The sequence below is a fragment of the Hyperolius riggenbachi genome, chromosome 8, assembly GCF_040937935.1.
Source record: "Hyperolius riggenbachi isolate aHypRig1 chromosome 8, aHypRig1.pri, whole genome shotgun sequence".
Lineage (NCBI taxonomy): Eukaryota > Metazoa > Chordata > Amphibia > Anura > Hyperoliidae > Hyperolius > Hyperolius riggenbachi.
In genome coordinates this window covers 90,120,359-90,143,121 of record NC_090653.1, presented here as the reverse complement: position 1 = coordinate 90,143,121, position 22,763 = coordinate 90,120,359, and the positions used below count along the sequence as shown (strand labels likewise).

The 22,763-nt window shown below is 43.0% G+C and overlaps 27 non-coding genes across 27 annotated transcripts; 13 read left to right on the top strand and 14 right to left on the bottom strand.

The window, feature by feature from the left end:
• Positions 1–638: 638 nt before the first annotated feature.
• Positions 639–748, bottom strand: TRNAL-CAA (transfer RNA leucine (anticodon CAA)). The gene is made up of 2 exons: positions 711–748; positions 639–684 (listed from the first exon to the last, which is right to left on the bottom strand). It is a non-coding gene; the product is annotated as a tRNA-Leu (tRNA).
• A 277-nt stretch (positions 749–1,025) lies between these two features.
• On the top strand, positions 1,026–1,098 carry TRNAR-UCG (transfer RNA arginine (anticodon UCG)). Its single transcript has one exon. It is a non-coding gene; the product is annotated as a tRNA-Arg (tRNA).
• A 1,154-nt stretch (positions 1,099–2,252) lies between these two features.
• Positions 2,253–2,362, bottom strand: TRNAL-CAA (transfer RNA leucine (anticodon CAA)). Its single transcript has 2 exons — positions 2,325–2,362; positions 2,253–2,298 (listed from the first exon to the last, which is right to left on the bottom strand). It is a non-coding gene; the product is annotated as a tRNA-Leu (tRNA).
• Positions 2,363–2,639: 277 nt separating this feature from the next.
• Positions 2,640–2,712, top strand: TRNAR-UCG (transfer RNA arginine (anticodon UCG)). The gene has a single exon. It is a non-coding gene; the product is annotated as a tRNA-Arg (tRNA).
• A 1,154-nt stretch (positions 2,713–3,866) lies between these two features.
• TRNAL-CAA (transfer RNA leucine (anticodon CAA)) lies at positions 3,867–3,976 on the bottom strand. The gene is made up of 2 exons: positions 3,939–3,976; positions 3,867–3,912 (listed from the first exon to the last, which is right to left on the bottom strand). It is a non-coding gene; the product is annotated as a tRNA-Leu (tRNA).
• A 277-nt stretch (positions 3,977–4,253) lies between these two features.
• TRNAR-UCG (transfer RNA arginine (anticodon UCG)) lies at positions 4,254–4,326 on the top strand. The gene has a single exon. It is a non-coding gene; the product is annotated as a tRNA-Arg (tRNA).
• A 1,154-nt stretch (positions 4,327–5,480) lies between these two features.
• Positions 5,481–5,590, bottom strand: TRNAL-CAA (transfer RNA leucine (anticodon CAA)). Its single transcript has 2 exons — positions 5,553–5,590; positions 5,481–5,526 (listed from the first exon to the last, which is right to left on the bottom strand). It is a non-coding gene; the product is annotated as a tRNA-Leu (tRNA).
• Positions 5,591–5,867: 277 nt separating this feature from the next.
• Positions 5,868–5,940, top strand: TRNAR-UCG (transfer RNA arginine (anticodon UCG)). Its single transcript has one exon. It is a non-coding gene; the product is annotated as a tRNA-Arg (tRNA).
• A 1,154-nt stretch (positions 5,941–7,094) lies between these two features.
• TRNAL-CAA (transfer RNA leucine (anticodon CAA)) lies at positions 7,095–7,204 on the bottom strand. Its single transcript has 2 exons — positions 7,167–7,204; positions 7,095–7,140 (listed from the first exon to the last, which is right to left on the bottom strand). It is a non-coding gene; the product is annotated as a tRNA-Leu (tRNA).
• A 1,504-nt stretch (positions 7,205–8,708) lies between these two features.
• TRNAL-CAA (transfer RNA leucine (anticodon CAA)) lies at positions 8,709–8,818 on the bottom strand. The gene is made up of 2 exons: positions 8,781–8,818; positions 8,709–8,754 (listed from the first exon to the last, which is right to left on the bottom strand). It is a non-coding gene; the product is annotated as a tRNA-Leu (tRNA).
• A 277-nt stretch (positions 8,819–9,095) lies between these two features.
• TRNAR-UCG (transfer RNA arginine (anticodon UCG)) lies at positions 9,096–9,168 on the top strand. Its single transcript has one exon. It is a non-coding gene; the product is annotated as a tRNA-Arg (tRNA).
• A 1,154-nt stretch (positions 9,169–10,322) lies between these two features.
• Positions 10,323–10,432, bottom strand: TRNAL-CAA (transfer RNA leucine (anticodon CAA)). The gene is made up of 2 exons: positions 10,395–10,432; positions 10,323–10,368 (listed from the first exon to the last, which is right to left on the bottom strand). It is a non-coding gene; the product is annotated as a tRNA-Leu (tRNA).
• Positions 10,433–10,709: 277 nt separating this feature from the next.
• On the top strand, positions 10,710–10,782 carry TRNAR-UCG (transfer RNA arginine (anticodon UCG)). The gene has a single exon. It is a non-coding gene; the product is annotated as a tRNA-Arg (tRNA).
• Positions 10,783–11,935: 1,153 nt separating this feature from the next.
• TRNAL-CAA (transfer RNA leucine (anticodon CAA)) lies at positions 11,936–12,045 on the bottom strand. Its single transcript has 2 exons — positions 12,008–12,045; positions 11,936–11,981 (listed from the first exon to the last, which is right to left on the bottom strand). It is a non-coding gene; the product is annotated as a tRNA-Leu (tRNA).
• Positions 12,046–12,322: 277 nt separating this feature from the next.
• TRNAR-UCG (transfer RNA arginine (anticodon UCG)) lies at positions 12,323–12,395 on the top strand. Its single transcript has one exon. It is a non-coding gene; the product is annotated as a tRNA-Arg (tRNA).
• Positions 12,396–13,549: 1,154 nt separating this feature from the next.
• TRNAL-CAA (transfer RNA leucine (anticodon CAA)) lies at positions 13,550–13,659 on the bottom strand. Its single transcript has 2 exons — positions 13,622–13,659; positions 13,550–13,595 (listed from the first exon to the last, which is right to left on the bottom strand). It is a non-coding gene; the product is annotated as a tRNA-Leu (tRNA).
• Positions 13,660–13,936: 277 nt separating this feature from the next.
• TRNAR-UCG (transfer RNA arginine (anticodon UCG)) lies at positions 13,937–14,009 on the top strand. The gene has a single exon. It is a non-coding gene; the product is annotated as a tRNA-Arg (tRNA).
• Positions 14,010–15,162: 1,153 nt separating this feature from the next.
• Positions 15,163–15,272, bottom strand: TRNAL-CAA (transfer RNA leucine (anticodon CAA)). The gene is made up of 2 exons: positions 15,235–15,272; positions 15,163–15,208 (listed from the first exon to the last, which is right to left on the bottom strand). It is a non-coding gene; the product is annotated as a tRNA-Leu (tRNA).
• A 277-nt stretch (positions 15,273–15,549) lies between these two features.
• Positions 15,550–15,622, top strand: TRNAR-UCG (transfer RNA arginine (anticodon UCG)). Its single transcript has one exon. It is a non-coding gene; the product is annotated as a tRNA-Arg (tRNA).
• Positions 15,623–16,776: 1,154 nt separating this feature from the next.
• Positions 16,777–16,886, bottom strand: TRNAL-CAA (transfer RNA leucine (anticodon CAA)). Its single transcript has 2 exons — positions 16,849–16,886; positions 16,777–16,822 (listed from the first exon to the last, which is right to left on the bottom strand). It is a non-coding gene; the product is annotated as a tRNA-Leu (tRNA).
• A 277-nt stretch (positions 16,887–17,163) lies between these two features.
• On the top strand, positions 17,164–17,236 carry TRNAR-UCG (transfer RNA arginine (anticodon UCG)). The gene has a single exon. It is a non-coding gene; the product is annotated as a tRNA-Arg (tRNA).
• A 1,154-nt stretch (positions 17,237–18,390) lies between these two features.
• TRNAL-CAA (transfer RNA leucine (anticodon CAA)) lies at positions 18,391–18,500 on the bottom strand. Its single transcript has 2 exons — positions 18,463–18,500; positions 18,391–18,436 (listed from the first exon to the last, which is right to left on the bottom strand). It is a non-coding gene; the product is annotated as a tRNA-Leu (tRNA).
• Positions 18,501–18,777: 277 nt separating this feature from the next.
• Positions 18,778–18,850, top strand: TRNAQ-UUG (transfer RNA glutamine (anticodon UUG)). The gene has a single exon. It is a non-coding gene; the product is annotated as a tRNA-Gln (tRNA).
• Positions 18,851–20,004: 1,154 nt separating this feature from the next.
• Positions 20,005–20,114, bottom strand: TRNAL-CAA (transfer RNA leucine (anticodon CAA)). Its single transcript has 2 exons — positions 20,077–20,114; positions 20,005–20,050 (listed from the first exon to the last, which is right to left on the bottom strand). It is a non-coding gene; the product is annotated as a tRNA-Leu (tRNA).
• A 277-nt stretch (positions 20,115–20,391) lies between these two features.
• Positions 20,392–20,464, top strand: TRNAR-UCG (transfer RNA arginine (anticodon UCG)). Its single transcript has one exon. It is a non-coding gene; the product is annotated as a tRNA-Arg (tRNA).
• A 1,154-nt stretch (positions 20,465–21,618) lies between these two features.
• On the bottom strand, positions 21,619–21,728 carry TRNAL-CAA (transfer RNA leucine (anticodon CAA)). The gene is made up of 2 exons: positions 21,691–21,728; positions 21,619–21,664 (listed from the first exon to the last, which is right to left on the bottom strand). It is a non-coding gene; the product is annotated as a tRNA-Leu (tRNA).
• Positions 21,729–22,005: 277 nt separating this feature from the next.
• On the top strand, positions 22,006–22,078 carry TRNAR-UCG (transfer RNA arginine (anticodon UCG)). Its single transcript has one exon. It is a non-coding gene; the product is annotated as a tRNA-Arg (tRNA).
• Positions 22,079–22,763: the final 685 nt, after the last annotated feature.

Genomic DNA, 22,763 nt, shown 5'->3' with positions numbered 1-22,763 from the left:
CAAGCTCAACAATTTCAAAAGGTTGCCTCGGTTCCCAATTTATATGAAGAGTTCTTGCCTGAAATTTGGAAAGTATGTCTGTCATTTCCTCTGAAAAGATATGATCCACACCGCAAATGGAACACTGCAATTGGTTTTCTTGCAACCTGAACTCTTTTCAAGGAAGGGTCCGTTGAAATTTCAACAAATGAGTCTTGTCAGAAGAGGGAATAACCCCACCTCTTTCACCAAAGGTCAGAACATACAGGGAAGACCTGTAAGTTATTGCCAAAACCTATCTCCTGAGTTCGGTCTCCTTACATATTTGTCACTTTACCTGTACACTAACCTTTTAAGATTTAGCAAAACAAATTGCCTCCAAAGCTTCTGATCCTGATGAAGTGAACTAGAAGAGAAGATGAGCTAACCCATATGACTGTAGGTGTGCCAAAGGGGATGGAATTTGTCAGTTTGTAAAACGTGTGTTAGAAAGCTTGTAGAAAAAAGTCGGCCTTGTTCCTTTTCTGCGAGATTTTCCAAAAGTCCATGTGAGGTTGCTGTTGAGAAGGCCCTTTGAAGAGCCTAGTAAATGAAAAGACCCAAGAGCTTGTTTTGGCAGGCCTGACCAATGTGCCATGATGGACAAAGTGAAAAAGCTCTGTCAGAAGTGGGATTTGAACCCACGCCTCCATTCAGAGACCAGAAGGCCCATGAGAAGGGAAGAGAAGCCTCTTGAGTCTGGCGCCTTAGACCACTCAGCCATCCTGACAAGCGGTGTACTATGTACCCATGCAGCTGGCACAATGACTATACTTAACAGAGAAGAGACAACCACAAACTTAGCCTAGAAGACTTCATGAACACTGCAAGGCATGTTTTTTTCTCTGAAAACACTCATCAAACTGCCATTTTGGATCACTGCAATACCTTAGACAGCAATGTCATGTGCCTGCTCTAACAAATGAAATCCTTTGTGCTCCTTGAGCGTCTTTTCCTATGCGGTGGCTGTTTCCAGTGGAAAATGGTTTCTTCATAAAGAGGCATGAGACCGCGTGGCCTAATGGATAAGGCGTCTGACTTCGGATCAGAAGATTGAGGGTTTGAGTCCCTTCGTGGTCGTTGAGCTCTGTTCTTGTCACTTCTGTAGAGTATTTGCTCCTCTTGTTGTAAATGTCCTCGGAGACTTTGCAAAAGCCTGTGCTTCCTCACTCATGCTTATCATTCAATCCCTGCCCTTGACTGTTTACAGCTACAAAGGTGGCTGCTTTTGCTGAGCTTTCACCACAATGTCAATGACGCTAACTCTTTTCTTACAACTTGTGCAAGTCCCAGCAAAGTTTTTACATCAACCTCAAATAAACACTGCTAGTCCACACTGGGATTCTAACCTTTGCCTTACTTTGAACCCAATACCCTGATGGACCTGGGAAGAGACTCTAAGTAAACTATATGACCCAGGGTTCAAACATTCATGGTGGCATCTCCCTTTCTGCTAAGCATTTTGTTTACTAACATGAGAAAATTAATTTCCTATATGATTTAGGAAATCCTTGTCTGCAATTCTGCTGTAAGCCAGACTTTTACAAAGGTGCAGACACAGCATGTCAAGTGGCACGATGCGATTCCTTCTTGTTGCAAGCTCAACAATTTCAAAAGGTTGCCTCGGTTCCCAATTTATATGAAGAGTTCTTGCCTGAAATTTGGAAAGTATGTCTGTCATTTCCTCTGAAAAGATATGATCCACACCGCAAATGGAACACTGCAATTGGTTTTCTTGCAACCTGAACTCTTTTCAAGGAAGGGTCCGTTGAAATTTCAACAAATGAGTCTTGTCAGAAGAGGGAATAACCCCACCTCTTTCACCAAAGGTCAGAACATACAGGGAAGACCTGTAAGTTATTGCCAAAACCTATCTCCTGAGTTCGGTCTCCTTACATATTTGTCACTTTACCTGTACACTAACCTTTTAAGATTTAGCAAAACAAATTGCCTCCAAAGCTTCTGATCCTGATGAAGTGAACTAGAAGAGAAGATGAGCTAACCCATATGACTGTAGGTGTGCCAAAGGGGATGGAATTAGTCAGTTTGTAAAACGTGTGTTAGAAAGCTTGTAGAAAAAAGTCGGCCTTGTTCCTTTTCTGCGAGATTTTCCAAAAGTCCATGTGAGGTTGCTGTTGAGAAGGCCCTTTGAAGAGCCTAGTAAATGAAAAGACCCAAGAGCTTGTTTTGGCAGGCCTGACCAATGTGCCATGATGGACAAAGTGAAAAAACCCTGTCAGAAGTGGGATTTGAACCCACGCCTCCATTCGGAGACCAGAAGGCCCATGAGAAGGGAAGAGAAGCCTCTTGAGTCTGGCGCCTTAGACCGCTCGGCCATCCTGACAAGCGGTGTACTATGTACCCATGCAGCTGGCACAATGACTATACTTAACAGAGAAGAGACAACCACAAACTTAGCCTAGAAGACTTCATGAACACTGCAAGGCATGTTTTTTTTTCTGAAAACACTCATCAAACTGCCATTTTGGATCACTGCAATACCTTAGACAGCAATGTCATGTGCCTGCTCTAACAAATGAAATCCTTTGTGCTCCTTGAGCGTCTTTTCCTATGCGGTGGCTGTTTCCAGTGGAAAATGGTTTCTTCATAGAGAGGCATGAGACCGCGTGGCCTAATGGATAAGGCGTCTGACTTCGGATCAGAAGATTGAGGGTTCGAGTCCCTTCGTGGTCGTTGAGCTCTGTTCTTGTCTCTTCTGTAGAGTATTTGCTCCTCTTGTTGTAAATGTCCTCGGAGACTTTGCAAAAGCCTGTGCTTCCTCACTCATGCTTATCATTCAATCCCTGCCCTTGACTGTTTACAGCTACAAAGGTGGCTGCTTTTGCTGAGCTTTCACCACAATGTCAATGACGCTAACTCTTTTCTTACAACTTGTGCAAGTCCCAGCAAAGTTTTTACATCAACCTCAAATAAACACTGCTAGTCCACACTGGGATTCTAACCTTTGCCTTACTTTGAACCCAATTCCCTGATGGACCTTGGAAGAGACTCTAAGTAAACTATATGACCCAGGGATCAAACATTCATGGTGGCATCTCCCTTTCTGCTAAGCATTTTGTTTACTAACATGAGAAAATTAATTTCCTATATGATTTAGGAAATCCTTGTCTGCAATTCTGCTGTAAGCCAGACTTTTACAAAGGTGCAGACACAGCATGTCAAGTGGCACGATGCGATTCCTTCTTGTTGCAAGCTCAACAATTTCAAAAGGTTGCCTCGGTTTCCAATTTATATGAAGAGTTCTTGCCTGAAATTTGGAAAGTATGTCTGTCATTTCCTCTGAAAAGATATGATCCACACCGCAAATGGAACACTGCAATTGGTTTTCTTGCAACCTGAACTCTTTTCAAGGAAGGGTCCGTTGAAATTTCAACAAATGAGTCTTGTCAGAAGAGGGAATAACCCCACCTCTTTCACCAAAGGTCAGAACATACAGGTAAGACCTGTAAGTTATTGCCAAAACCTATCTCCTGAGTTCGGTCTCCTTACATATTTGTCACTTTACCTGTACACTAACCTTTTAAGATTTAGCAAAACAAATTGCCTCCAAAGCTTCTGATCCTGATGAAGTGAACTAGAAGAGAAGATGAGCTAACCCATATGACTGTAGGTGTGCCAAAGGGGATGGAATTAGTCAGTTTGTAAAACGTGTGTTAGAAAGCTTGTAGAAAAAAGTCGGCCTTGTTCCTTTTCTGCGAGATTTTCCAAAAGTCCATGTGAGGTTGCTGTTGAGAAGGCCCTTTGAAGAGCCTAGTAAATGAAAAGACCCAAGAGCTTGTTTTGGCAGGCCTGACCAATGTGCCATGATGGACAAAGTGAAAAAACCCTGTCAGAAGTGGGATTTGAACCCACGCCTCCATTCGGAGACCAGAAGGCCCATGAGAAGGGAAGAGAAGCCTCTTGAGTCTGGCGCCTTAGACCACTCGGCCATCCTGACAAGCGGTGTACTATGTACCCATGCAGCTGGCACAATGACTATACTTAACAGAGAAGAGACAACCACAAACTTAGCCTAGAAGACTTCGTGAACACTGCAAGGCATGTTTTTTTTTCTGAAAACACTCATCAAACTGCCATTTTGGATCACTGCAATACCTTAGACAGCAATGTCATGTGCCTGCTCTAACAAATAAAATCCTTTGTGCTCCTTGAGCGTCTTTTCCTATGCGGTGGCTGTTTCCAGTGGAAAATGGTTTCTTCATAAAGAGGCATGAGACCGCGTGGCCTAATGGATAAGGCGTCTGACTTCGGATCAGAAGATTGAGGGTTCGAGTCCTTTCGTGGTCGTTGAGCTTGGTTCTTGTCACTTCTGTAGAGTATTTGCTCCTCGTGTTGTAAATGTCCTCGGAGACTTTGCAAAAGCCTGTGCTTCCTCACTCATGCTTATCATTCAATCCCTGCCCTTGACTGTTTACAGCTACAAAGGTGGCTGCTTTTGCTGAGCTTTCACCACAATGTCAATGACGCTAACTCTTTTCTTACAACTTGTTCAAGTCCCAGCAAAGTTTTTACATCAACCTCAAATAAACACTGCTAGTCCACACTGGGATTCTAACCTTTGCCTTACTTTGAACCCAATACCCTGATGGACCTTGGAAGAGACTCTAGGTAAACTATATGACCCAGGGTTCAAACATTCATGGTGGCAACTCCCTTTCTGCTAAGCATTTTGTTTACTAACATGAGAAAATTAATTTCCTATATGATTTAGGAAATCCTTGTCTGCAATTCTGCTGTAAGCCAGACTTTTACAAAGGTGCAGACACAGCATGTCAAGTGGCACGATGCGATTCCTTCTTGTTGCAAGCTCAACAATTTCAAAAGGTTGCCTCGGTTCCCAATTTATATGAAGAGTTCTTGCCTGAAATTTGGAAAGTATGTCTGTCATTTCCTCTGAAAAGATATGATCCACACCGCAAATGGAACACTGCAATTGGTTTTCTTGCAACCTGAACTCTTTTCAAGGAAGGGTCCGTTGAAATTTCAACAAATGAGTCTTGTCAGAAGAGGGAATAACCCCACCTCTTTCACCAAAGGTCAGAACATACAGGGAAGACCTGTAAGTTATTGCCAAAACCTATCTCCTGAGTTCGGTCTCCTTACATATTTGTCACTTTACCTGTACACTAACCTTTTAAGATTTAGCAAAACAAATTGCCTCCAAAGCTTCTGATCCTGATGAAGTGAACTAGAAGAGAAGATGAGCTAACCCATATGACTGTAGGTGTGCCAAAGGGGATGGAATTTGTCAGTTTGTAAAACGTGTGTTAGAAAGCTTGTAGAAAAAAGTCGGCCTTGTTCCTTTTCTGCGAGATTTTCCAAAAGTCCATGTGAGGTTGCTGTTGAGAAGGCCCTTTGAAGAGCCTAGTAAATGAAAAGACCCAAGAGCTTGTTTTGGCAGGCCTGACCAATGTGCCATGATGGACAAAGTGAAAAAGCTCTGTCAGAAGTGGGATTTGAACCCACGCCTCCATTCGGAGACCAGAAGGCCCATGAGAAGGGAAGAGAAGCCTCTTGAGTCTGGCGCCTTAGACCACTCGGCCATCCTGACAAGTGGTGTACTATGTACCCATGCAGCTGGCACAATGACTATACTTAACAGAGAAGAGACAACCACAAACTTAGCCTAGAAGACTTCATGAACACTGCAAGGCATGTTTTTTTCTCTGAAAACACTCATCAAACTGCCATTTTGGATCACTGCAATACCTTAGACAGCAATGTCATGTGCCTGCTCTAACAAATGAAATCCTTTGTGCTCCTTGAGCGTCTTTTCCTATGCGGTGGCTGTTTCCAGTGGAAAATGGTTTCTTCATAAAGAGGCATGAAACCGCATGGCCTAATGGATAAGGCGTCTGACTTCGGATCAGAAGATTGAGGGTTCGAGTCCCTTTGTTGTTGTTGAGCTCTGTTCTTGTCACTTCTGTAAAGTATTTGCTCCTCTTGTTGTAAATGTCCTCGGAGACTTTGCAAAAGCCTGTGCTTCCTCACTCATGCTTATCATTCAATCCCTGCCCTTGACTGTTTACAGCTACAAAGGTGGCTGCTTTTGCTGAGCTTTCACCACAATGTCAATGACGCTAACTCTTTTCTTACAACTTGTGCAAGTCCCAGCAAAGTTTTTACATCAACCTCAAATAAACACTGCTAGTCCACACTGGGATTCTAACCTTTGCCTTACTTTGAACCCAATACTCTGATGGACCTGGGAAGAGACTCTAAGTAAACTATATGACCCAGGGTTCAAACATTCATGGTGGCATCTCCCTTTCTGCTAAGCATTTTGTTTACTAACATGAGAAAATTAATTTCCTATATGATTTAGGAAATCCTTGTCTGCAATTCTGCTGTAAGCCAGACTTTTACAAAGGTGCAGACACAGCATGTCAAGTGGCACGATGCGATTCCTTCTTGTTGCAAGCTCAACAATTTCAAAAGGTTGCCTCGGTTCCCAATTTATATGAAGAGTTCTTGCCTGAAATTTGGAAAGTATGTCTGTCATTTCCTCTGAAAAGATATGATCCACACCGCAAATGGAACACTGCAATTGGTTTTCTTGCAACCTGAACTCTTTTCAAGGAAGGGTCCGTTGAAATTTCAACAAATGAGTCTTGTCAGAAGAGGGAATAACCCCACCTCTTTCACCAAAGGTCAGAACATACAGGGAAGACCTGTAAGTTATTGCCAAAACCTATCTCCTGAGTTCGGTCTCCTTACATATTTGTCACTTTACCTGTACACTAACCTTTTAAGATTTAGCAAAACAAATTGCCTCCAAAGCTTCTGATCCTGATGAAGTGAACTAGAAGAGAAGATGAGCTAACCCATATGACTGTAGGTGTGCCAAAGGGGATGGAATTAGTCAGTTTGTAAAACGTGTGTTAGAAAGCTTGTAGAAAAAAGTCGGCCTTGTTCCTTTTCTGCGAGATTTTCCAAAAGTCCATGTGAGGTTGCTGTTGAGAAGGCCCTTTGAAGAGCCTAGTAAATGAAAAGACCCAAGAGCTTGTTTTGGCAGGCCTGACCAATGTGCCATGATGGACAAAGTGAAAAAACCCTGTCAGAAGTGGGATTTGAACCCACGCCTCCATTCGGAGACCAGAAGGCCCATGAGAAGGGAAGAGAAGCCTCTTGAGTCTCGCGCCTTAGACCACTCGGCCATCCTGACAAGTGGTGTACTATGTTCCCATGCAGCTGGCACAATGACTATACTTAACAGAGAAGAGACAACCACAAACTTAGCCTAGAAGACTTCATGAACACTGCAAGGCATGTTTTTTTCTCTGAAAACACTCATCAAACTGCCATTTTGGATCACTGCAATACCTTAGACAGCAATGTCATGTGCCTGCTCTAACAAATGAAATCCTTTGTGCTCCTTGAGCGTCTTTTCCTATGCGGTGGCTGTTTCCAGTGGAAAATGGTTTCTTCATAAAGAGGCATGAAACCGCGTGGCCTAATGGATAAGGCGTCTGACTTCAGATCAGAAGATTGAGGGTTCGAGTCCCTTTGTTGTTGTTGAGCTCTGTTCTTGTCACTTCTGTAAAGTATTTGCTCCTCTTGTTGTAAATGTCCTCGGAGACTTTGCAAAAGCCTGTGCTTCCTCACTCATGCTTATCATTCAATCCCTGCCCTTGACTGTTTACAGCTACAAAGGTGGCTGCTTTTGCTGAGCTTTCACCACAATGTCAATGACGCTAACTCCTTTCTTACAACTTGTGCAAGTCCCAGCAAAGTTTTTACATCAACCTCAAATAAACACTGCTAGTCCACACTGGGATTCTAACCTTTGCCTTACTTTGAACCCAATACTCTGATGGACCTGGGAAGAGACTCTAAGTAAACTATATGACCCAGGGTTCAAACATTCATGGTGGCATCTCCCTTTCTGCTAAGCATTTTGTTTACTAACATGAGAAAATTAATTTCCTATATGATTTAGGAAATCCTTGTCTGCAATTCTGCTGTAAGCCAGACTTTTACAAAGGTGCAGACACAGCATGTCAAGTGGCACGATGCGATTCCTTCTTGTTGCAAGCTCAACAATTTCAAAAGGTTGCCTCGGTTCCCAATTTATATGAAGAGTTCTTGCCTGAAATTTGGAAAGTATGTCTGTCATTTCCTCTGAAAAGATATGATCCACACCGCAAATGGAACACTGCAATTGGTTTTCTTGCAACCTGAACTCTTTTCAAGGAAGGGTCCGTTGAAATTTCAACAAATGAGTCTTGTCAGAAAAGGGAATAACCCCACCTCTTTCACCAAAGGTCAGAACATACAGGGAAGACCTGTAAGTTATTGCCAAAACCTATCTCCTGAGTTCGGTCTCCTTACATATTTGTCACTTTACCTGTACACTAACCTTTTAAGATTTAGCAAAACAAATTGCCTCCAAAGCTTCTGATCCTGATGAAGTGAACTAGAAGAGAAGATGAGCTAACCCATATGACTGTAGGTGTGCCAAAGGGGATGGAATTAGTCAGTTTGTAAAACGTGTGTTAGAAAGCTTGTAGAAAAAAGTCGGCCTTGTTCCTTTTCTGCGAGATTTTCCAAAAGTCCATGTGAGGTTGCTGTTGAGAAGGCCCTTTGAAGAGCCTAGTAAATGAAAAGACCCAAGAGCTTGTTTTGGCAGGCCTGACCAATGTGCCATGATGGACAAAGTGAAAAAACCCTGTCAGAAGTGGGATTTGAACCCACGCCTCCATTCGGAGACCAGAAGGCCCATGAGAAGGGAAGAGAAGCCTCTTGAGTCTGGCGCCTTAGACCGCTCGGCCATCCTGACAAGCGGTGTACTATGTACCCATGCAGCTGGCACAATGACTATACTTAACAGAGAAGAGACCACCACAAACTTAGCCTAGAAGACTTCATGAACACTGCAAGGCATGTTTTTTTTTCTGAAAACACTCATCAAACTGCCATTTTGGATCACTGCAATACCTTAGACAGCAATGTCATGTGCCTGCTCTAACAAATGAAATCCTTTGTGCTCCTTGAGCGTCTTTTCCTATGCGGTGGCTGTTTCCAGTGGAAAATGGTTTCTTCATAAAGAGGCATGAGACCGCGTGGCCTAATGGATAAGGCGTCTGACTTCGGATCAGAAGATTGAGGGTTCGAGTCCCTTTGTGGTCGTTGAGCTCTGTTCTTGTCACTTCTGTAGAGTATTTGCTCCTCTTGTTGTAAATGTCCTCGGAGACTTTGCAAAAGCCTGTGCTTCCTCACTCATGCTTATCATTCAATCCCTGCCCTTGACTGTTTACAGCTACAAAGGTGGCTGCTTTTGCTGAGCTTTCACCACAATGTCAATGACGCTAACTCTTTTCTTACAACTTGTGCAAGTCCCAGCAAAGTTTTTACATCAACCTCAAATAAACACTGCTAGTCCACACTGGGATTCTAACCTTTGCCTTACTTTGAACCCAATACCCTGATGGACCTGGGAAGAGACTCTAAGTAAACTATATGACCCAGGGTTCAAACATTCATGGTGGCATCTCCCTTTCTGCTAAGCATTTTGTTTACTAACATGAGAAAATTAATTTCCTATATGATTTAGGAAATCCTTGTCTGCAATTCTGCTGTAAGCCAGACTTTTACAAAGGTGCAGACACAGCATGTCAAGTGGCACGATGCGATTCCTTCTTGTTGCAAGCTCAACAATTTCAAAAGGTTGCCTCGGTTCCCAATTTATATGAAGAGTTCTTGCCTGAAATTTGGAAAGTATGTCTGTCATTTCCTCTGAAAAGATATGATCCACACCGCAAATGGAACACTGCAATTGGTTTTCTTGCAACCTGAACTCTTTTCAAGGAAGGGTCCGTTGAAATTTCAACAAATGAGTCTTGTCAGAAGAGGGAATAACCCCACCTCTTTCACCAAAGGTCAGAACATACAGGTAAGACCTGTAAGTTATTGCCAAAACCTATCTCCTGAGTTCGGTCTCCTTACATATTTGTCACTTTACCTGTACACTAACCTTTTAAGATTTAGCAAAACAAATTGCCTCCAAAGCTTCTGATCCTGATGAAGTGAACTAGAAGAGAAGATGAGCTAACCCATATGACTGTAGGTGTGCCAAAGGGGATGGAATTAGTCAGTTTGTAAAACGTGTGTTAGAAAGCTTGTAGAAAAAAGTCGGCCTTGTTCCTTTTCTGCGAGATTTTCCAAAAGTCCATGTGAGGTTGCTGTTGAGAAGGCCCTTTGAAGAGCCTAGTAAATGAAAAGACCCAAGAGCTTGTTTTGGCAGGCCTGACCAATGTGCCATGATGGACAAAGTGAAAAAACCCTGTCAGAAGTGGGATTTGAACCCACGCCTCCATTCGGAGACCAGAAGGCCCATGAGAAGGGAAGAGAAGCCTCTTGAGTCTGGCGCCTTAGACCACTCGGCCATCCTGACAAGCGGTGTACTATGTACCCATGCAGCTGGCACAATGACTATACTTAACAGAGAAGAGACAACCACAAACTTAGCCTAGAAGACTTCGTGAACACTGCAAGGCATGTTTTTTTTTCTGAAAACACTCATCAAACTGCCATTTTGGATCACTGCAATACCTTAGACAGCAATGTCATGTGCCTGCTCTAACAAATAAAATCCTTTGTGCTCCTTGAGCGTCTTTTCCTATGCGGTGGCTGTTTCCAGTGGAAAATGGTTTCTTCATAAAGAGGCATGAGACCGCGTGGCCTAATGGATAAGGCGTCTGACTTCGGATCAGAAGATTGAGGGTTCGAGTCCCTTCGTGGTCGTTGAGCTTGGTTCTTGTCACTTCTGTAGAGTATTTGCTCCTCGTGTTGTAAATGTCCTCGGAGACTTTGCAAAAGCCTGTGCTTCCTCACTCATGCTTATCATTCAATCCCTGCCCTTGACTGTTTACAGCTACAAAGGTGGCTGCTTTTGCTGAGCTTTCACCACAATGTCAATGACGCTAACTCTTTTCTTACAACTTGTGCAAGTCCCAGCAAAGTTTTTACATCAACCTCAAATAAACACTGCTAGTCCACACTGGGATTCTAACCTTTGCCTTACTTTGAACCCAATACCCTGATGGACCTTGGAAGAGACTCTAGGTAAACTATATGACCCAGGGTTCAAACATTCATGGTGGCAACTCCCTTTCTGCTAAGCATTTTGTTTACTAACATGAGAAAATTAATTTCCTATATGATTTAGGAAATCCTTGTCTGCAATTCTGCTGTAAGCCAGACTTTTACAAAGGTGCAGACACAGCATGTCAAGTGGCACGATGCGATTCCTTCTTGTTGCAAGCTCAACAATTTCAAAAGGTTGCCTCGGTTCCCAATTTATATGAAGAGTTCTTGCCTGAAATTTGGAAAGTATGTCTGTCATTTCCTCTGAAAAGATATGATCCACACCGCAAATGGAACACTGCAATTGGTTTTCTTGCAACCTGAACTCTTTTCAAGGAAGGGTCCGTTGAAATTTCAACAAATGAGTCTTGTCAGAAGAGGGAATAACCCCACCTCTTTCACCAAAGGTCAGAACATACAGGGAAGACCTGTAAGTTATTGCCAAAACCTATCTCCTGAGTTCGGTCTCCTTACATATTTGTCACTTTACCTGTACACTAACCTTTTAAGATTTAGCAAAACAAATTGCCTCCAAAGCTTCTGATCCTGATGAAGTGAACTAGAAGAGAAGATGAGCTAACCCATATGACTGTAGGTGTGCCAAAGGGGATGGAATTTGTCAGTTTGTAAAACGTGTGTTAGAAAGCTTGTAGAAAAAAGTCGGCCTTGTTCCTTTTCTGCGAGATTTTCCAAAAGTCCATGTGAGGTTGCTGTTGAGAAGGCCCTTTGAAGAGCCTAGTAAATGAAAAGACCCAAGAGCTTGTTTTGGCAGGCCTGACCAATGTGCCATGATGGACAAAGTGAAAAGCTCTGTCAGAAGTGGGATTTGAACCCACGCCTTCATTCGGAGACCAGAAGGCCCATGAGAAGGGAAGAGAAGCCTCTTGAGTCTGGCGCCTTAGACCACTCGGCCATCCTGACAAGCTGTGTACTATGTACCCATGCAGCTGGCACAATGACTATACTTAACAGAGAAGAGACAACCACAAACTTAGCCTAGAAGACTTCATGAACACTGCAAGGCATGTTTTTTTCTCTGAAAACACTCATCAAACTGCCATTTTGGATCACTGCAATACCTTAGACAGCAATGTCATGTGCCTGCTCTAACAAATGAAATCCTTTGTGCTCCTTGAGCGTCTTTTCCTATGCGGTGGCTGTTTCCAGTGGAAAATGGTTTCTTCATAAAGAGGCATGAGACCGCATGGCCTAATGGATAAGGCGTCTGACTTCGGATCAGAAGATTGAGGGTTCGAGTCCCTTTGTGGTCGTTGAGCTCTGTTCTTGTCACTTCTGTAGAGTATTTGCTCCTCTTGTTGTAAATGTCCTCGGAGACTTTGCAAAAGCCTGTGCTTCCTCACTCATGCTTATCATTCAATCCCTGCCCTTGACTGTTTACAGCTACAAAGGTGGCTGCTTTTGCTGAGCTTTCACCACAATGTCAATGACGCTAACTCTTTTCTTACAACTTGTGCAAGTCCCAGCAAAGTTTTTACATCAACCTCAAATAAACACTGCTAGTCCACACTGGGATTCTAACCTTTGCCTTACTTTGAACCCAATACCCTGATAGACCTAGGAAGAGACTCTAAGTAAACTATATGACCCAGGGTTCAAACATTCATGGTGGCATCTCCCTTTCTGCTAAGCATTTTGTTTACTAACATGAGAAAATTAATTTCCTATATGATTTAGGAAATCCTTGTCTGCAATTCTGCTGTAAGCCAGACTTTTACAAAGGTGCAGACACAGCATGTCAAGTGGCACAATGCGATTCCTTCTTGTTGCAAGCTCAACAATTTCAAAAGGTTGCCTCGGTTCCCAATTTATATGAAGAGTTCTTGCCTGAAATTTGGAAAGTATGTCTGTCATTTCCTCTGAAAAGATATGATCCACACCGCAAATGGAACACTGCAATTGGTTTTCTTGCAACCTGAACTCTTTTCAAGGAAGGGTCCGTTGAAATTTCAACAAATGAGTCTTGTCAGAAGAGGGAATAACCCCACCTCTTTCACCAAAGGTCAGAACATACAGGGAAGACCTGTAAGTTATTGCCAAAACCTATCTCCTGAGTTCGGTCTCCTTACATATTTGTCACTTTACCTGTACACTAACCTTTTAAGATTTAGCAAAACAAATTGCCTCCAAAGCTTCTGATCCTGATGAAGTGAACTAGAAGAGAAGATGAGCTAACCCATATGACTGTAGGTGTGCCAAAGGGGATGGAATTTGTCAGTTTGTAAAACGTGTGTTAGAAAGCTTGTAGAAAAAAGTCGGCCTTGTTCCTTTTCTGCGAGATTTTCCAAAAGTCCATGTGAGGTTGCTGTTGAGAAGGCCCTTTGAAGAGCCTAGTAAATGAAAAGACCCAAGAGCTTGTTTTGGCAGGCCTGACCAATGTGCCATGATGGACAAAGTGAAAAAGCTCTGTCAGAAGTGGGATTTGAACCCACGCCTCCATTCGGAGACCAGAAGGCCCATGAGAAGGGAAGAGAAGCCTCTTGAGTCTGGCGCCTTAGACCACTCGGCCATCCTGACAAGCGGTGCACTATGTACCCATGCAGCTGGCACAATGACTATACTTAACAGAGAAGAGACAACCACAAACTTAGCCTAGAAGACTTCATGAACACTGCAAGGCATGTTTTTTTCTCTGAAAACACTCATCAAACTGCCATTTTGGATCACTGCAATACCTTAGACAGCAATGTCATGTGCCTGCTCTAACAAATGAAATCCTTTGTGCTCCTTGAGCGTCTTTTCCTATGCAGTGGCTGTTTCCAGTGGAAAATGGTTTCTTCATAAAGAGGCATGAGACTGCGTGGCCTAATGGATAAGGCGTCTGACTTCGGATCAGAAGATTGAGGGTTCGAGTCCCTTCGTGGTCGTTGAGTTCTGTTCTTGTCACTTCTGTAGAGTATTTGCTCCTCTTGTTGTAAATGTCCTCGGAGACTTTGCAAAAGCCTGTGCTTCCTCACTCATGCTTATCATTCAATCCCTGCCCTTGACTGTTTACAGCTACAAAGGTTGCTGCTTTTGCTGAGCTTTCACCACAATGTCAATGACGCTAACTCTTTTCTTACAACTTGTGCAAGTCCCAGCAAAGTTTTTACATCAACCTCAAATAAACACTGCTAGTCCACACTGGGATTCTAACCTTTGCCTTACTTTGAACCCAATACCCTGATGGACCTTGGAAGAGACTCTAAGTAAACTATATGACCCAGGGTTCAAACATTCATGGTGGCATCTCCCTTTCTGCTAAGCATTTTGTTTACTAACATGAGAAAATTAATTTCCTATATGATTTAGGAAATCCTTGTCTGCAATTCTGCTGTAAGCCAGACTTTTACAAAGGTGCAGACACAGCATGTCAAGTGGCACGATGCGATTCCTTCTTGTTGCAAGCTCAACAATTTCAAAAGGTTGCCTCGGTTCCCAATTTATATGAAGAGTTCTTGCCTGAAATTTGGAAAGTATGTCTGTCATTTCCTCTGAAAAGATATGATCCACACCGCAAATGGAACACTGCAATTGGTTTTCTTGCAACCTGAACTCTTTTCAAGGAAGGGTCCGTTGAAATTTCAACAAATGAGTCTTGTCAGAAGAGGGAATAACCCCACCTCTTTCACCAAAGGTCAGAACATACAGGGAAGACCTGTAAGTTATTGCCAAAACCTATCTCCTGAGTTCGGTCTCCTTACATATTTGTCACTTTACCTGTACACTAACCTTTTAAGATTTAGCAAAACAAATTGCCTCCAAAGCTTCTGATCCTGATGAAGTGAACTAGAAGAGAAGATGAGCTAACCCATATGACTGTAGGTGTGCCAAAGGGGATGGAATTTGTCAGTTTGTAAAACGTGTGTTAGAAAGCTTGTAGAAAAAAGTCGGCCTTGTTCCTTTTCTGCGAGATTTTCAAAAAGTCCATGTGAGGTTGCTGTTGAGAAGGCCCTTTGAAGAGCCTAGTAAATGAAAAGACCCAAGAGCTTGTTTTGGCAGGCCTGACCAATGTGCCATGATGGACAAAAAGAAAAGCTCTGTCAGAAGTGGGATTTGAACCCACGCCTCCATTCGGAGACCAGAAGGCCCATGAGAAGGGAAGAGAAGCCTCTTGAGTTTGGCGCCTTAGACCACTCTGCCATCCTGACAAGCGGTGTACTATGTACCCATGCAGCTGGCACAATGACTATACTTAACAGAGAAGAGACAACCACAAACTTAGCCTAGAAGACTTCATGAACACTGCAAGGCATGTTTTTTTCTCTGAAAACACTCATCAAACTGCCATTTTGGATCACTGCAATACCTTAGACAGCAATGTCATGTGCCTGCTCTAACAAATGAAATCCTTTGTGCTCCTTGAGCGTCTTTTCCTATGCGGTGGCTGTTTCCAGTGGAAAATGGTTTCTTTATAAAGAGGCATGAGACCGCGTGGCCTAATGGATAAGGCGTCTGACTTCGGATCAGAAGATTGAGGGTTCGAGTCCCTTCGTGGTTGTTGAGCTCTGTTCTTGTCACTTCTGTAGAGTATTTGCTCCTCTTGTTGTAAATGTCCTCGGAGACTTTGCAAAAGCCTGTGCTTCCTCACTCATGCTTATCATTCAATCCCTGCCCTTGACTGTTTACAGCTACAAAGGTGGCTACTTTTGCTGAGCTTTCACCACAATGTCAATGACGCTAACTCTTTTCTTACAACTTGTGCAAGTCCCAGCAAAGTTTTTACATCAACCTCAAATAAACACTGCTAGTCCACACTGGGATTCTAACCTTTGCCTTACTTTGAACCCAATACCCTGATGGACCTTGGAAGAGACTCTAAGTAAACTATATGACCCAGGGTTCAAACATTCATGGTGGCATCTCCCTTTCTGCTAAGCATTTTGTTTACTAACATGAGAAAATTAATTTCCTATATGATTTAGGAAATCCTTGTCTGCAATTCTGCTGTAAGCCAGACTTTTACAAAGGTGCAGACACAGCATGTCAAGTGGCACGATGCGATTCCTTCTTGTTGCAAGCTCAACAATTTCAAAAGGTTGCCTCGGTTCCCAATTTATATGAAGAGTTCTTGCCTGAAATTTGGAAAGTATGTCTGTCATTTCCTCTGAAAAGATATGATCCACACCGCAAATGGAACACTGCAATTGGTTTTCTTGCAACCTGAACTCTTTTCAAGGAAGGGTCCGTTGAAATTTCAACAAATGAGTCTTGTCAGAAGAGGGAATAACCCCACCTCTTTCACCAAAGGTCAGAACATACAGGGAAGACCTGTAAGTTATTGCCAAAACCTATCTCCTGAGTTCGGTCTCCTTACATATTTGTCACTTTACCTGTACACTAACCTTTTAAGATTTAGCAAAACAAATTGCCTCCAAAGCTTCTGATCCTGATGAAGTGAACTAGAAGAGAAGATGAGCTAACCCATATGACTGTAGGTGTGCCAAAGGGGATGGAATTTGTCAGTTTGTAAAACGTGTGTTAGAAAGCTTGTAGAAAAAAGTCGGCCTTGTTCCTTTTCTGCGAGATTTTCCAAAAGTCCATGTGAGGTTGCTGTTGAGAAGGCCCTTTGAAGAGCCTAGTAAATGAAAAGACCCAAGAGCTTGTTTTGGCAGGCCTGACCAATGTGCCATGATGGACAAAGTGAAAAAGCTCTGTCAGAAGTGGGATTTGAACCCACGCCTCCATTCGGAGACCAGAAGGCCCATGAGAAGGGAAGAGAAGCCTCTTGAGTCTGGCGCCTTAGACCACTCGGCCATCCTGACAAGCGGTGCACTATGTACCCATGCAGCTGGCACAATGACTATACTTAACAGAGAAGAGACAACCACAAACTTAGCCTAGAAGACTTCATGAACACTGCAAGGCATGTTTTTTTCTCTGAAAACACTCATCAAACTGCCATTTTGGATCACTGCAATACCTTAGACAGCAATGTCATGTGCCTGCTCTAACAAATGAAATCCTTTGTGCTCCTTGAGCGTCTTTTCCTATGCGGTGGCTGTTTCCAGTGGAAAATGGTTTCTTCATAAAGAGGCATGAGACCGCGTGGCCTAATGGATAAGGTGTCTGACTTCGGATCAGAAGATTGAGAGTTCGAGTCCCTTTGTGGTCGTTGAGCTCTGTTCTTGTCACTTTTGTAGAGTATTTGCTCCTCTTGTTGTAAATGTCCTCGGAGACTTTGCAAAAGCCTGTGCTTCCTCACTCATGCTTATCATTCAATCCCTGCCCTTGACTGTTTACAGCTACAAAGGTGGCTGCTTTTGCTGAGCTTTCACCACAATGTCAATGACGCTAACTCTTTTCTTACAACTTGTGCAAGTCCCAGCAAAGTTTTTACATCAACCTCAAATAAACACTGCTAGTCCACACTGGGATTCTAACCTTTGCCTTACTTTGAACCCAATACCCTGATGGACCTGGGAAGAGACTCTAAGTAAACTATATGGCCTAGGGTTCAAACATTCATGGTGGCATCTCCCTTTCTGCTAAGCATTTTGTTTACTAACATGAGAAAATTAATTTCCTATATGATTTAGGAAATCCTTGTCTGCAATTCTGCTGTAAGCCAGACTTTTACAAAGGTGCAGACACAGCATGTCAAGTAGCACGATGCGATTCCTTCTTGTTGCAAGCTCAACAATTTCAAAAGGTTGCATCGGTTCCCAATTTATATGAAGAGTTCTTGCCTGAAATTTGGAAAGTATGTCTGTCATTTCCTCTGAAAAGATATGATCCACACCGCAAATGGAACACTGCAATTGGTTTTCTTGCAACCTGAACTCTTTTCAAGGAAGGGTCCGTTGAAATTTCAACAAATGAGTCTTGTCAGAAGAGGGAATAACCCCACCTCTTTCACCAAAGGTCAGAACATACAGGGAAGACCTGTAAGTTATTGCCAAAACCTATCTCCTGAGTTCGGTCTCCTTACATATTTGTCACTTTACCTGTACACTAACCTTTTAAGATTTAGCAAAACAAATTGCCTCCAAAGCTTCTGATCCTGATGAAGTGAACTAGAAGAGAAGATGAGCTAACCCATATGACTGTAGGTGTGCCAAAGGGGATGGAATTTGTCAGTTTGTAAAACGTGTGTTAGAAAGCTTGTAGAAAAAAGTCGGCCTTGTTCCTTTTCTGCGAGATTTTCAAAAAGTCCATGTGAGGTTGCTGTTGAGAAGGCCCTTTGAAGAGCCTAGTAAATGAAAAGACCCAAGAGCTTGTTTTGGCAGGCCTGACCAATGTGCCATGATGGACAAAGTGAAAAAGCTCTGTAAGAAGTGGGATTTGAACCCACGCCTCCATTCGGAGACCAGAAGGCCCATGAGAAGGGAAGAGAAGCCTCTTGAGTCTGGCGCCTTAGACCACTCGGCCATCCTGACAAGCGGTGTACTATGTACCCATGCAGCTGGCACAATGACTATACTTAACAGAGAAGAGACAACCACAAACTTAGCCTAGAAGACTTCATGAACACTGCAAGGCATGTTTTTTTTTCTGAAAACACTCATCAAACTGCCATTTTGGATCACTGCAATACCTTAGACAGCAATGTCATGTGCCTGCTCTAACAAATGAAATCCTTTGTGCTCCTTGAGCGTCTTTTCCTATGCGGTGGCTGTTTCCAGTGGAAAATGGTTTCTTCATAAAGAGGCATGAGACCGCGTGGCCTAATGGATAAGGCGTCTGACTTTGGATCAGAAGATTGAGGGTTCGAGTCCCTTCGTGGTCGTTGAGCTCTGTTCTTGTCACTTCTGTAGAGTATTTGCTCCTCTTGTTGTAAATGTCCTCGGAGACTTTGCAAAAGCCTGTGCTTCCTCACTCATGCTTATCATTCAATCCCTGCCCTTGACTGTTTACAGCTACAAAGGTGGCTACTTTTGCTGAGCTTTCACCACAATGTCAATGACGCTAACTCTTTTCTTACAACTTGTGCAAGTCCCAGCAAAGTTTTTACATCAACCTCAAATAAACACTGCTAGTCCACACTGGGATTCTAACCTTTGCCTTACTTTGAACCCAATACCCTGATGGACCTTGGAAGAGACTCTAAGTAAACTATATGACCCAGGGTTCAAACATTCATGGTGGCATCTCCCTTTCTGCTAAGCATTTTGTTTACTAACATGAGAAAATTAATTTCCTATATGATTTAGGAAATCCTTGTCTGCAATTCTGCTGTAAGCCAGACTTTTACAAAGGTGCAGACACAGCATGTCAAGTGGCACGATGCGATTCCTTCTTGTTGCAAGCTCAACAATTTCAAAAGGTTGCCTCGGTTCCCAATTTATATGAAGAGTTCTTGCCTGAAATTTGGAAAGTATGTCTGTCATTTCCTCTGAAAAGATATGATCCACACCGCAAATGGAACACTGCAATTGGTTTTCTTGCAACCTGAACTCTTTTCAAGGAAGGGTCCGTTGAAATTTCAACAAATGAGTCTTGTCAGAAGAGGGAATAACCCCACCTCTTTCACCAAAGGTCAGAACATACAGGGAAGACCTGTAAGTTATTGCCAAAACCTATCTCCTGAGTTCGGTCTCCTTACATATTTGTCACTTTACCTGTACACTAACCTTTTAAGATTTAGCAAAACAAATTGCCTCCAAAGCTTCTGATCCTGATGAAGTGAACTAGAAGAGAAGATGAGCTAACCCATATGACTGTAGGTGTGCCAAAGGGGATGGAATTTGTCAGTTTGTAAAACGTGTGTTAGAAAGCTTGTAGAAAAAAGTCGGCCTTGTTCCTTTTCTGCGAGATTTTCCAAAAGTCCATGTGAGGTTGCTGTTGAGAAGGCCCTTTGAAGAGCCTAGTAAATGAAAAGACCCAAGAGCTTGTTTTGGCAGGCCTGACCAATGTGCCATGATGGACAAAGTGAAAAAGCTCTGTCAGAAGTGGGATTTGAACCCACGCCTCCATTCGGAGACCAGAAGGCCCATGAGAAGGGAAGAGAAGCCGCTTGAGTCTGGCGCCTTAGACCACTCGGCCGTCCTGACAAGCGTTGTACTATGTACCCATGCAGCTGGCACAATGACTATACTTAACAGAGAAGAGACAACCACAAACTTAGCCTAGAAGACTTCATGAACACTGCAAGGCATGTTTTTTTCTCTGAAAACACTCATCAAACTGCCATTTTGGATCACTGCAATACCTTAGACAGCAATGTCATGTGCCTGCTCTAACAAATGAAATCCTTTGTGCTCCTTGAGCGTCTTTTCCTATGCGGTGGCTGTTTCCAGTGGAAAATGGTTTCTTCATAAACAGGCATGAGACCGCGTGGCCTAATGGATAAGGTGTCTGACTTCGGATCAGAAGATTGAGGGTTCGAGTCCCTTTGTGGTCGTTGAGCTCTGTTCTTGTCACTTTTGTAGAGTATTTGCTCCTCTTGTTGTAAATGTCCTCGGAGACTTTGCAAAAGCCTGTGCTTCCTCACTCATGCTTATCATTCAATCCCTGCCCTTGACTGTTTACAGCTACAAAGGTGGCTGCTTTTGCTGAGCTTTCACCACAATGTCAATGACGCTAACTCTTTTCTTACAACTTGTGCAAGTCCCAGCAAAGTTTTTACATCAACCTCAAATAAACACTGCTAGTCCACACTGGGATTCTAACCTTTGCCTTACTTTGAACCCAATACCCTGATGGACCTTGGAAGAGACTCTAAGTAAACTATATGACCCAGGGTTCAAACATTCATGGTGGCATCTCCCTTTCTGCTAAGCATTTTGTTTACTAACATGAGAAAATTAATTTCCTATATGATTTAGGAAATCCTTGTCTGCAATTCTGCTGTAAGCCAGACTTTTACAAAGGTGCAGACACAGCATGTCAAGTGGCACGATGCGATTCCTTCTTGTTGCAAGCTCAACAATTTCAAAAGGTTGCCTCGGTTCCCAATTTATATGAAGAGTTCTTGCCTGAAATTTGGAAAGTATGTCTGTCATTTCCTCTGAAAAGATATGATCCACACCGCAAATGGAACACTGCAATTGGTTTTCTTGCAACCTGAACTCTTTTCAAGGAAGGGTCCGTTGAAATTTCAACAAATGAGTCTTGTCAGAAGAGGGAATAACCCCACCTCTTTCACCAAAGGTCAGAACATACAGGGAAGACCTGTAAGTTATTGCCAAAACCTATCTCCTGAGTTCGGTCTCCTTACATATTTGTCACTTTACCTGTACACTAACCTTTTAAGATTTAGCAAAACAAATTGCCTCCAAAGCTTCTGATCCTGATGAAGTGAACTAGAAGAGAAGATGAGCTAACCCATATGACTGTAGGTGTGCCAAAGAGGATGGAATTTGTCAGTTTGTAAAACGTGTGTTAGAAAGCTTGTAGAAAAAAGTCGGCCTTGTTCCTTTTCTGCGAGATTTTCCAAAAGTCCATGTGAGGTTGCTGTTGAGAAGGCCCTTTGAAGAGCCTAGTAAATGAAAAGACCCAAGAGCTTGTTTTGGCAGGCCTGACCAATGTGCGATGATGGACAAAGTGAAAAAGCTCTGTCAGAAGTGGGATTTGAACCCACGCCTCCATTCGGAGACCAGAAGGCCCATGAGAAGGGAAGAGAAGCCTCTTGAGTCTGGCGCCTTAGACCACTCGGCCATCCTGACAAGCGGTGCACTATGTACCCATGCAGCTGGCACAATGACTATACTTAACAGAGAAGAGACAACCACAAACTTAGCCTAGAAGACTTCATGAACACTGCAAGGCATGTTTTTTTCTCTGAAAACACTCATCAAACTGCCATTTTGGATCACTGCAATACCTTAGACAGCAATGTCATGTGCCTGCTCTAACAAATGAAATCCTTTGTGCTCCTTGAGCGTCTTTTCCTATGCGGTGGCTGTTTCCAGTGGAAAATGGTTTCTTCATAAAGAGGCATGAGACCGTGTGGCCTAATGGATAAGGTGTCTGACTTCGGATCAGAAGATTGAGGGTTCGAGTCCCTTCGTGGTCGTTAAGCTCTGTTCTTGTCACTTTTGTAGAGTATTTGCTCCTCTTGTTGTAAATGTCCTCGGAGACTTTGCAAAAGCCTGTGCTTCCTCACTCATGCTTATCATTCAATCCCTGCCCTTGACTGTTTACAGCTACAAAGGTGGCTGCTTTTGCTGAGCTTTCACCACAATGTCAATGACGCTAACTCTTTTCTTACAACTTGTGCAAGTCCCAGCAAAGTTTTTACATCAACCTCAAATAAACACTGCTAGTCCACACTGGGATTCTAACCTTTGCCTTACTTTGAACCCAATACCCTGATGGACCTGGGAAGAGACTCTAAGTAAACTATATGGCCCAGGGTTCAAACATTCATGGTGGCATCTCCCTTTCTGCTAAGCATTTTGTTTACTAACATGAGAAAATTAATTTCCTATATGATTTAGGAAATCCTTGTCTGCAATTCTGCTGTAAGCCAGACTTTTACAAAGGTGCAGACACAGCATGTCAAGTAGCACGATGCGATTCCTTCTTGTTGCAAGCTCAACAATTTCAAAAGGTTGCCTCGGTTCCCAATTTATATGAAGAGTTCTTGCCTGAAATTTGGAAAGTATGTCTGTCATTTCCTCTGAAAAGATATGATCCACACCGCAAATGGAACACTGCAATTGGTTTTCTTGCAACCTGAACTCTTTTCAAGGAAGGGT